The 12,791-nt window shown below is 36.9% G+C and overlaps 2 long non-coding RNA genes across 2 annotated transcripts in view; both read right to left on the bottom strand.

The window, feature by feature from the left end:
- LOC110150050 (uncharacterized) overlaps positions 1–6,205 on the bottom strand; it is a 31,319-nt gene extending 25,114 nt beyond the window's left edge. Inside the window, exons 1-2 of the long non-coding RNA XR_002317629.2 lie at positions 6,150–6,205; positions 5,589–5,632 (exon numbers count right to left, since the gene is read on the bottom strand). This is a non-coding gene — a long non-coding RNA (uncharacterized lncRNA). The remainder of the gene's footprint in view (positions 1–5,588; positions 5,633–6,149) is intronic.
- A 2,255-nt stretch (positions 6,206–8,460) lies between these two features.
- Positions 8,461–10,992, bottom strand: LOC110150054 (uncharacterized). Its single transcript, XR_002317635.2, has 3 exons — positions 10,903–10,992; positions 9,155–9,289; positions 8,461–8,812 (listed from the first exon to the last, which is right to left on the bottom strand). It is a non-coding gene; the product is annotated as an uncharacterized lncRNA (long non-coding RNA).
- Between the last annotated feature and the right edge of the window lie 1,799 nt (positions 10,993–12,791).

Below are 12,791 nucleotides of genomic sequence, written 5' to 3'. Positions count from 1 at the left end.
TGTTGCAATTTGAGTATGTATGATCTAGCAGAATTACTGTGTTACTGTGATGGACTAACTTTTTAAGGTTTACATTATCTATATCATAGATATAATACATATATTTATGTATATATACATGTGTCTCATGTGCTTAGTCCTGGCTGAATCTTTGCAACACCATGGACTTTAGCCTGCCAGGGTCCTCTGTCCATGGAAATTTCCAGACAGGAATACTGGAATGGGTTGCTATTTCTTTCTCCAGTATATATGTGCATATACATATATGTATATATGTGTATATATACATAAAGACACACACACACACACATATATATACACATATATATATTTGTTGATGCACTCTGACTTAATCATAATGTTAACAATCCATTGGTTAGCTAAAATAAGTTTCATGGTAACCAGTACCCAACAAATATGACAAGCAGTATTTCAACAAGTTTATGTCAATCATTCAATGTTAGAAAATCAATCAACCATTTTTGGTAATTTTAATATTTTAAAGTACTGCTCAATAACCATTTCTTAGGTGTGCTTTGGGAAGCACTAAGGAACATTACTTGTCCTAGATCTCAAGTATTTACCCTTTGTCTTGGAGGTTCTAATGGATGGAAACAAAGTAACAAAAGTCAATATATTTCAAATCCTAAGGCAACTGAATCAGAATGGAAAATGTGATGACAACAGATTAAGTTAGTTTCCAGTCCTCAATAAAACTATAAATTCTATTACAACAAGTAATAGAATTTTAGAAACCACAATAAAATATGGTAGAGTATATCAGTGTTATTCTTTATGTGTACTTTATATTCATTCTTTAAACATATTATTTATTAAGTGGCTACTTGTGTGAAGCATTATTTTACTTGTCATGTGGACATGAAATTTGGATATTGGGGTTTTGAGTGATGGATACAGATAGTGAATTCATGAATGCACATTCATTTATGATAATCATAACTATTTAAAAGAAAATAAATAAGTAGGAAGTAATAAACAGGGTATGAAATGTGTATTTATTCTAATTTTGATGCTGAAACATGGACAACAGAAAAGTTATTAAAAAAAACTTTGATATTAATCAAATTTAAAGCCTTGGGTCAGGACAAAGCTTGATATGTTCAAGAAACTGAACATGAACCATATATAAGGATCACATAGAACAAGCAGGTGGCAGTAAAAAAGGCTGAACAAAGCCATCCAAGCAATGAAAAAATGGTCATATTTTCTTCTAACTGCAGTAAGAACCTTTTTGAGGGCTTAAGGAAGGGGGTGATACTATTTGATTTGTATTATAAAGAAGGGTGGTCCTGAAGAAATTCTGCAGTGTCTTGCTAGGCAGCTACGTCACACGAGGTCACTCTGGATTATTCAGGCAAAAGTGAGTTAACAAATAGGGTTCAAAGAGCTGTTTCTACTAAAAAGGAGACTCAAAAGAATGTAGGGGTCCAGGGCTCCCAGCTTCACCTGAATCTTCCAGTCTCTATTTTGACTTTCAGAACCCCATTGCTTCCCAACCGATGCCCTCACCTTAACATAAGATATCCTGTTATGTTTCAGTCAGTCAGTTCAGTCGCTCAGTCATGTCGGACTCTTTGTGACCCCATGAATCGCAGCATGCCAGGCCTCCCTGTCTGTCAGCAATTCCTGGGGTTTACTCAAACTCATGTCCATCGAGTTGGTGATGCCATCCAGCCATCTCATCCTCTGTCATCCCCTTCTCCTCCTACCCCCAACCCCTCCCAGCATCAGGGTCTTTTCCAGTGAGTCAACTCTTCGCAAGAGGTGGCCAGAGTATTGGAGTTTCAGCTTCAGCATCAGTCCTTCCAATGAACACCAAGGACTGATCTCCTTTAGGATGGACGGGTTGGATCTCCTTGAAGTCTAAGGGACTCTCAAGAGTCTTCTCCAACACCATGATTCAAAAGCAGCAATTCTTCATTGCTCAGTTTTCTTCACAGTCCAACCCTCCCATCCATACATGACCACAAGAAAAACCATAACCTTGACCAGATGGACCTTTGTTGGCAAAGTAATGTCTCTGCTTTTTAATATGCTGTCTAGGTTGGTCATAACCTTCCTTCCAAGGAGTAAGCGTCTTTTAATTTCATGACTGCAGTCACCATCTGCATTGATTTTGGAGTCCAAAAATATAAAGTCTGACACTGTTTCCAATGTTTCCCCATCTATTTCCCATGAGGTGATGGGACCAAATGCCATGATCTTAGTTTTCTGAATGTTAAGCTTTAAGTCAACTTTTCACTCTCCTCTTTCACTTTCATCAAGAGGCGTTTTAGTTCCTCTTCACTTTCTGCCATAAAAGTGGTGTCATCTGCATATCTGAGGTTATTGATATTTCTCTCGTTAACTTGATTCCAGCTTGTGCTTCCTCCAGCCCAGCGTTTCTCATGATGTAGTCTGCATATAAGTTAAGTAAGCAGGGTGACAATATACAGCCTTGATGCACTCCTTTTTGTATTTGGAATCAGTCTGTTGTTCCATGTCCAGCTCTAACTGTTGCTTCCTGACCTGCATAGAGGCAGATCAGGTGGTCTGGTATTCCCATCTCTTGAAGAATTTTCCACACTTTATTGTGATCCGCACAGTCAAAGTCTTTGGCATAGTCAATAAAGCAAAAGTAGATGTTCTTCTTTGTGACCCCATGGAGCCCTACCAGGCTCCTCCATCCATGCGATTTTCCAGGCAAGAATACTGGAGTGGGTTGCCATTTCCTTCTCCAGGAGATCTTCCCAACCCAGGGATTGAACCTGCGTCTCCTGCATTGTAGGCAGAGGCTTTACCATTCTTTGCAACCAAAGATGGAGAAGCTCTATATAGTCAGCAAAAACAAGACTGGGAGCTGACTGTGGCTCAGATCATGAACTCTTTATTGCCAAATTCAGACTTAAACTGAAGAAAGTAGGGATAACCACTAGACCATTCAGGTATGACCTAAGTCAAATCCCTTATGAATATACAGTGGAAGTGAGAAATAGATTTAAGGGGCTATATCTGATAGACAGAGAGCCTGATGAACTATGGATGGAGGTTCCTGACATTGTACGGGAGACAGGGATCAAGACCATCCCCATGGAAAAGAAATGCAAAAAGGCAAGTTGTCTGAGGAGGCTTTACAAATAGCTGTGAAACAAAGAGAAGCAAAATGCAATGGAGAAAAGAAAGACACTCCCATTTGAATGCAGAGTTCCAAAGAATAGCAAGGAGAGATAAGGAAGCCTTCCTCAGTGATCAATGCAAAGAAATAGAGGAAAACAACAGAATGGGAAAGACTAGACAGCTCTTCAAGAAAATTAGAGATGCCAAGGGAACATTTCATGCAAAAATGGGCTCAATAAAGAACAGAAATGGTATGGACCTAACATAAGTAGAAGATATTAAGAAGAGGTGCCAAGAATACACAGAAGAACTGTACAAAAAAGATCTTCACGACCCAGATAATCACAATGGTGTGATCACTCACCTAGAGCCAGACATCCTGGAATGTGAAGTCAAGTGGGCCTTAGAAAGCATCACTAAGAACAAAGCTAGTGGAATTCCAGTTGAGCTATTTCAAATCCTGAAAGATGATGCTGCGAAAGTGCTGCACTCACTAGGCCAGAAAATTTGGAAAACTCAGCAGTGGCCATGGGACTGGAAAACGTCACTTTTCATTCTAATCCCTAAGAAAGGCAATTCCAAAGAATGCTCAACCTACCACACAATTGCAGTCATCTTAAATGCTAGTAAAGTAATGCTCAAAATTCTCCAAGCCAGGCTGCAGCAATACGTGAAGTGAGAACTTCCAGATATTCAAGCTGGTTTTAGAAAAGGCAAAGGAACCAAAGATCAAATTGCCAATATCTGCTGGATCATTGAAAAAGCAAGAGTTCCAGAAAAACATCTATTTCTGCTTTATTGACTACGCCAAAGCCTTCGACTGTGTGGATCACAATAAACTGCGGAAAATTCTGAAAGAGATGGGAATACCAGACCACCTAACCTGCCTCTTGAGAAATCTGTATGCAGGTCAGGAAGCAACAGTTAGAGCTGGACATGGAACAACAACTGGTTCCAAATAGGAAAAGGAGTACTTCAAGGCTGTATATTGTCACCCTGCTTATTTAACTTATATATAGAGTACATCATGAGAAACGCTGGGCTGGAAGAAGCACAAGCTGGAATCAAAATTGCTGGGAGAAATATCAATAACCTCAGATATGCAGATGACACCATCCTTATGGCAGAAAGTGAAGAGGAACTAAAACGCCTCTCGATGAAAGTGAAAGAGGAGAGTGAAAAAGTTGGCTTAAAGCTTAACATTGGGTGTCTTTGGAAGGACTGATGCTGAAGCTGAAACTCCAATACTTTGGCCACCTCATGCGAAGAGTTGACTCACTGGAAAAGACCCTGATGCTGGGAGGGGTTGGGGGTAGGAGGAGAAGGGGTGACGGAGGATGAGATGGCTGGATGGCATCACCGACTCGATGGACATGAGTTTGAGTAAACTCCGGGAGTTTGTGATGGACAGGGAGGCCTGGCGTGCTGCGATTCATGGGGTCACAAAGAGTCCGACATGACTGAGCAACTGAACTGAACTGAACTGAAGATGTTCTTCTGGAATGCTCTTGTTTTTTCAATGATCCAGCAAATTAGACAGAGGTATGCTGCATATTAAAACCACAGTGAGAAAGTTTTACAAGACCAGAAGGTCTAAAATTGAGAGAAGCTCCAAAATGCTAAAACAAAAGAAAACTGACAATATGAAGTATTGTAAAAGATCCAATTTTCATAGAGTGCTCTTGAGAGTGTAAATTAGTACAATCTCCATTAAAACACTTTCACATACTCTACTAAAGATAAACATACATTTATTTTATGAGCCAGAAAATTCATCATAAGAATGTGTTCATCAGAAAAGCAGTCACTCTTTCTCTACAAAGATATGCACATGGATGTACTTGAAATATTTTTCAGAATAGCACCAAAACACGCGTCTCATGTCCATCTGTATAATGTATAAACAAATTGTTTCTTTTAATATAAGGGAATGTTGTAAAGCAATGAAAATAAATCAATTATACCTATGTATAACAACATAACCCCTTTCACAAACATAATGTTTACCCAAGAAGGTGTAAAAAATACATACTGCATGATTCCTTTTGTATTTAATTCAAAACAGGCTTTAGCAATCAGGATGGTGATTATTTTAGGGGAAGAATAACATAGTGGAAATGAGAGAGCGCAGAAAAGGAAGAATTTGACATACTGTAATACCCTTGACCCAAGTAATATTTACATAAGTGTGCTTACTTTTTTTACAATTCAACGTATATATGCTTTTTATCTTTTTCTGGATGTGCCTTGCACTTCAAAGTAAAAAGTTAAATTAAAATACTCATACTATGTAAAAGAAATAGGCCTTAAAGCTTTAAAAGATAGTTCAGTGAAAACAATCAAGATTATATTTGCATGTACTTTTCCAAAAGAAAAAGGGAAGATTTTGAAGAACACCTCAAATTGTATTTTTCAAAAAAAAAAAAAAAAAGGAAGAGACGGACAGTACTCAGTGATGAAATTTTGCCTACCTTTGTTGCTGCTTCACATCAGATTTTCAATGCCTTCTTCACCACTGGAAATAGAATCATGAATGCCTCTGAATCCAATCAGACTAGAGAACCAATTCCAGAAATCTTGGAACCAATTCAGAAAGCCCATCCTTATTCTGTTCTCCATAACCACTCTCAGTGTCAAAGTACCTGGCATTCAGGGCTCCATAGAGAGAACCAGAAGGGTCTGTGCCTGTGTGTATATATGTGTGATAGATACATACTTATATATTCAATTATGTATTTTAAATGTTTACATTTTATACATTAAAGTAGTATATACATGGTGTGTCAATCACTCAGTCGTGTCCGACTTTTTAATATCCCATGGACTGTAGCCGCCAGGCTCCTCTGTCATGGAATTCTCCAGGCAAGAATACTAGAGTGGGTTGCCATGCCCCTCCAGGGGATCGTCCTAACTCAGGGATCAAACCCAAGACTCCCGCATTGCAGGCAGTCTTTACCTTCTGAGTCACTAGGGAAGCTCATATAACACATTAAATGTTACAAGACACACAAAAATATATGTTACAAACTTACATATATCACAATTAAAAATCGCACCTTTTCACAAAAGGTGCACAAGCTGGCTGACCTCGGGCGCGCAGAGGCCGGAGCTCCGCCCACGAGGAGACGCAGACGCTGTGTGACGTGGGGTCACGTCGTCGGGCTGTGACCCCGGCCCGGCCTCAGCCTCGAGGCACGGCTGTGAACCCTCCTCAGACAGCAGAGGGGACATGCAGTCTGGCCCTGCAGCAGCTGCCGCAGCCATTCCTGGAGCATGAGCTGCAGGCCCTGGCCGAGGCCGAAGCCCGCCAGACGCAGACAGTGCGAAGCCCCAGGAGCCCAGGTATACAATTCTAAACGAGTGTAATGCAAGAATTAAAAAAAAAAAAAAACAAAAACAAAAAGGTAGGGAGTGAGGGAAAAAAATATATATATATATATATATACACACATACACATAAATATGCGTCTTTATATATGAATGTCTGCTTCTACTTTGGTTTTTGATAATATACGATGCTGTATAGTCTCTGAGGTGTGTCAGACTCTGTGACCCCATGGACTATAGCCGACTATAGCCGGCTCCTCTGTCCGTGGTGTTTCTGAGACAAGAATCCTGAAGTGGGTTGCCATTTCCCTCTCCAGGGGATCTTCCCGACTCAGGGATCAAACCCACGTCTCCTGCTTGGTAGGTGGATTCTTTACCGCTGAGCCACCTGGGAAGCCTTGATAAAATAGATATTGAGGCTTTTTGTCATGGCACCATGTACCAAGTGAAAAAGTTAGTCAAGGACTCTGCCCTTTAAATGCTACAGCGAGCAACTGATTGCATAAGTGATTAGGTAAAGTGCATCAGTTTGTATGGGGGTGGGGTGGGGTGGGCGGGATGTAGTATGCTCTAAAATCTCAGTGGACTGTCACGGGACAGACCAAAGATGCCAGGATAGTGAGATAAATACATTGATAGCTGCTTTTCCTAGACTCCTACAGCCTGCTTGTACCTAAGGGCATCCTTCCTCTGGTGGTTCTATCATCTTGGAAACTGCTTCCCTAAATAATTGTGTAATTCACTACCTTAGTTCATGCAGGTCTCTGCTGAGATAGTCATCTCACCAGCGTGGTTTCCCTCCCCACTCTTAACACTTCATGATTCTGTACTCTCCTTTCCCTAATTTATCAATTTTTTTTTGCATATACAGACCATATTTATTTAACAAAAATATAAAGATAGCGATTGTAAAAATTAGAGGATAATATTCATCACAGTTACTAAGAAGTAGACAATTTGATATTTTCCATCTTTCTCCTTTTTGTTATTCTTATAGATACATGGTAGTAGCTCAATGTGGTTTTAAGCTTAATTTCTCTGAAATCTTGATCCCTTTTCATTCAGATGTCCTTTTTAAAATCTCCATTTATTTACTTATCAAGCTGGATCTTTTTCTTGTGGAGTCTGCGTTCTGGAGTATGCTGATTATGTCCCTGTTGTGCTGTGGTTCTATTCTTCTGACTCATCCTATTTCCTTTAAATTAATTATAACTGTTCATATAGAGGCTTGCTCAGATTCAAATTTGTGGAAAGAGTACCTGAGATGTGGTGGTGTACTTCCTATAGCCCTGTTTCAGGAGTCTCTTCATTTCTGATTGTCTTTCCTCCTGTGTCCTTGAGACGGATCACAGAGGGGAAGGGGGGTCTTGTCAGTCTGATCCATCCATATGACATTTCCCATCTGCCTTTTAACTCATGTTTTCTTAGCCTCTTAGAGATTATGGCCTAGATCTATATTTCATTAATGGTTGTAAATGGTAATGTTTTAATTCTATAATTCCTTTTGCATTTATTAGCTGGAATTCTTCTAAAATAAACTTTCCCTCATCAACTGTGAGGTTACACTGATGTCTGGTTGACACAGAAGAGAAAAATTAACACTTAAATCTTTTGCAGTAATTCTGATTTTCAAGATAGTGAGTTGTTTCTGTGGGATTCTCCAAAGGTGAAATTTGTTGCTGTTTTTTTTTCTTTTAGAGTGTTATCATATGCTATAGATGTTTATATACTTGATGTTTTAATCCGTTGCAGGTATTAACATTTTTGATATTCAAACTGTTCTATTTTTGGGCTGTGAGAGCCTTTTGGTTGGCTTCTGAATCTTTAGGTTGGCTATTGTCTCTCTAACATGTGTTCTGATATGAGAGTTTGGTTCAGACTCATCTGCTACAATACCCACCATTTACTCCTTTGTACACTTTTGTGTGAAATCCAGGAGACCATGAACTCTATTTGTATTATTCACTGATGTATTTATTCTTAGTCTGTACAATGAAATTTGATACAAGGTTAACCTTTAAATGCTTGTTGAACAGATGAATTGATATGTATAATTTAAAATTTGGAATATAAGTATAAATTAAACTGAAGTGGAGAAAAGGGGATAATAAATTTGAGGCAAACAAAAAACATGAGCCTATAGTCAGACATTTTAGAAAATGTACTTTCAAATAACTGAACAATATTGAGTGGCTGGAGTAGTGAATATAAAGCTAAGGATGGGGAAAGAGGCAACCTGAAAGGCTGAAATAATCATTGGCTGTTAGTTTGGGCTAGTTTACCCAGCTGGCACAATGGTAAAAAAATCCACCTATCAATGCAGGAGAAGCAGAAGACACGAGTCGCATTCTGGGATCTGGAAGCTCCCCTGGAGAAGAAAATGGAATGTCATAACACATTCATCTAAAACACGATAATTTAAACCCAGATGTTTAATGTAAACTTGTTATTGAAAATTATGTGACTAAGGACCAGCATCCCTGCGGAGTTGTATCTTGGTTTGGCTTTTCCCAAATTTAGATCCAGAGAAGGGAAAATGTGTGAAAGTACTTGATTTGAGGGTTGTAGATGACATCAGTATGGGAGTGGAAAGGTTGGTAAGCAGAGAGGCCTCAGTAGTAATGGGTGCACTGTCCATCCTGTTACCATTATCCCTCTCTGAAACTTAATTTCAAGGGGGAAATTCTGAAAAGTGGTGTAAAACACATACCTCAAAATACAGTCTTCAGGGAGTAATTGTATGTACATAGAAATTTCCATCAGACATTGGTTGAGAGATAACTCTGGAGGTGCTCATTTCTTCATTACCAACAGTCTGCAGTGCGCATGGGCAGAGGACGTAAGGCTATGGAGAATACCATACCAAAGAGATGCTGACATTGGCACAACACAAGCAAATGACAAGGCCTGAGCTGTTGGACAGCGGGCTGAAAGGCTACTGAAGGTTCAGACTGGTTCAGCATTTTTTCATTCATAAGTAAAACCATTCTACGAGTCTGTCATAAATATTTTGCATGTAATTGGTTGAATACTTTCAAAATTAAATTTAGATTCAGTAATTATTAAGGCCAGTTTTACACTTTTCTTATGCCTTTAGTCATGCAAGAGTGACTATGTGTTATATAACCATTCTCCAGAATGCATATTACCCTTTAAAATTTAGTTTAAACATTAGTGAAATAATATCAAATCTTATGGTAATTATTCTAAAGATACACATTTTGCAGCAACAGCCTGTATATAAACTCTCTTATACTTGAATTGTTTTGACTACTTTCAAATTACTAAAATGAAATGGCATTTAGAATAAATTTACTTGTTCCATAGTTGCTTTATTCCGAGTATGCTCCATTAGTCTAATTTTCTACCCTTCTCAAATCTTTGAATTTGACTAATTACAAATCAAGTTATTTAATGTATTTTCAATTAATTATATAAAATGAATCTCATACAATGCCTGTATATTTTATATTTGTCTTATAGTGCTGCATTCCTTTATCAGTTCTATTTTTAAAATACATTTTTATTATATTTATTAAATTTTGTTTCCTAAAAGCATCTAGCCACATGGTTTGTTTTGTTTACTTTGTTATATCTTACTTGATTAACCTCATGTTATAATGAAATATAAAAGTTTTTGGAAAATATGGAAACAAATCTTTAAACAGTGATTTTATTTAAAAAAAAAGTTTTTCACCTGCAACCTATGTGTAATTAAGCATTGTATGTTTTATACACTTAAAGATATATATTGCTGTTTAAAAAGTATGTGTTTGAACATAGCTTTGAAAAAGATGCATCTCCTAAAATATGAAATATTTTTATATTTATTAATTTTTCTAATATGCAATAATATTTTGTAAGACATTTATAGAGATGATCAGAATTTTTATATTTACTTAGGTGCCAAGTATTAATGATGATTTTCTTTAAATTATTTATATTTTGAATCTTTAGAATTATATGATTCAGAAAGTGACAGTGAAATGTGCTCACTTGTCCGACTGTGACCCCATGGGCTATGTAGCCCATGGAATTCTCTAGGCAGAATACTGGAATGAATAGCCTTCCCCTTCTCCAGGGAATCTCCCCAACCCAGGGATCAAACCCAGAAAAGATTATTAAGTTTATACAATTTTGTGTGTATTAACAAAACTTTGCTAAGGGATATTACTTTGAAAAAACCTAATTGATATACCAAAACCTGTACATATTTAATACATGCAGTTTAACGAGTTTGGACATTCATGTGGCCATCATTACAGTCAAGGTACTAAGCGTACCCAATACCTCCAAGTGTTTCCTTTTGTCCTCTGTGTGTGTGTATGTTTTAAAGAATACTTACTTACTAATACTTAATACTGTCTATTAAGAATACTTGCTTGTTATACTTACCTAATAGTACTTTCATAATAAGTACTGTTTTCATAGTATTTCATAGTAATAGATCACTGTTACCTGTAGGCCCAACATTGTGCAGTGTATCTCCAGAATCATTCATTTACACAGTTAACACTTTATACCAGTTAGCAGTAACTCCCTCTTTCCTCCTACCCCATCTCCTGGCAACCAGCATTCTACTGTATGCTTCTATGAGTTTGGTTACTTTAGATTCTTCATATAAATGAAATCATGCACCATTTGTCCTTTCTTCTATTACTGGCTTGTTTCACTTAGCATAATGCCCTCTAAGTTTAACCATGTTGTTTCAAATGGCAGGGTTTCCTTCTCTTTTAAGGATAAACAATACTACGCTATGCATGTATACCACATTTACTTTATCCATTCATCCATAGATGGACTTTTAGGTCATTTCCTAAATTTGATTATTGTGAACAATCCTCCCAGTGAACATGGTGTGTAAATATCTCTTTAAGATCCTAATTTGAATTATTTTGGATATGTAATGTTATTTCAGAAATGTTATTTCTGGATCTTGTGATGATTCTATTTTATTTTTTTGAGAGATGTCTATGCTCCATAGCAACTGCACACATTACGTTCCCACCAACAGCACACAAAAGTTGTAATTTCACCATCTCTTTGTCAAGATTTCTCATCGTCTGTCTTTTTGATAAAAGCCATTCTGATAGATGTGAGGTCATCTCTCATTGTGGTTTACATTTGCATTTCCCTGATTATTACTGATGTTGAATACTTTTTCATATACCATACATATGTCTTCTTTAGTGAAATATCTGTTCAGGTGCTTTGCCCATTTTTCATTCAGTTTATTTGCTTTTTGTTAGTTTTTGCTATTGAATTGTCTAAGTTCTATATATTTTTTATATAAACCTTTTATAAGATAATATGATTTGCAAATACTAGCTTCCATTCCATAAGTTGCTTTTTCATTTTGTTGATTATTTCATTTATGATGGAGAATCTTTTTAGTTGATGCAGTTCCACTTACTAATTTTTGCTTTTGTTGCCTATGCTATCTTATTCAAGGAATCATTGCCAAGATTAATGTCAAAAAGTTTTTCCTCTATGTTTCCTTCTAGGAATTTTAGAGTTTCAGGTCTTACATACAAGTTTTTAATGCAAATTGAACTGATTTTTGTGTATAATAAATAATGTGTAAAATAATGCTCATTTTTTTCTTTTGTATGTGGGCACCCAATTTTCCCAACACTATTTGTTGAGGAGACTATTCATTTCCTGTTGTGTATTCCTGGCACCCTTGTTGAAGATCAGTTGACTGTATATATTGTTTTATTCCTTTGATCTCTATTCTATTCCGTTAGCCTCTATGTCTGTCTTAATGTCAGTACCATACTTCAGCTATGTATTACTTTCTCAATATTCCTTTGGCTGAGTTCTTTTGTGGTTCTGTATGAATTTTAGAATTTTTTTTTCTACTTTTGTAAAAAATTTCCTTGGGATTTTGATCGATTTAGCATTGAACCTATAAAGTCACTATGATAAGCGCAATAACAAACTGAAGGATAAAAATTACATGATCATCTCAGTAGGTACAGAAAAAGTATTTGACAAAATTCAGTGTCAATTCATGATAAAGATTCAATAAATTATGTACAGAAGAAATTTACCTCAACATAATTGACTCATAAATGACAGGTCCACAGCTAACAGAATATTCCACCATGAAAAATCTTTGAAAATTTGAAATCTTTTCATCTAAGATCTGGAGCAACTTGTAGAAGCATATTCTGCAGCTTCTAATCAGTATAGTACATGTATCTCCTAGGTAGAGTAAGAAAAAAAAGGCATATAGATTGGAGAGTAAGAAGTAGAATGTTGTGTTGTTTTCATATAACATGATCTTATGTATAGAAAACCCTTAAGACTACACACATACATGCACAAACTAGTAGAATTAACAA

The sequence above is a fragment of the Odocoileus virginianus genome, chromosome 8 (assembly GCF_023699985.2).
Source record: "Odocoileus virginianus isolate 20LAN1187 ecotype Illinois chromosome 8, Ovbor_1.2, whole genome shotgun sequence".
NCBI classification, from domain to species: Eukaryota; Metazoa; Chordata; class Mammalia; order Artiodactyla; family Cervidae; genus Odocoileus; species Odocoileus virginianus.
This window is presented reverse-complemented; position numbering and strand designations above follow the sequence as displayed.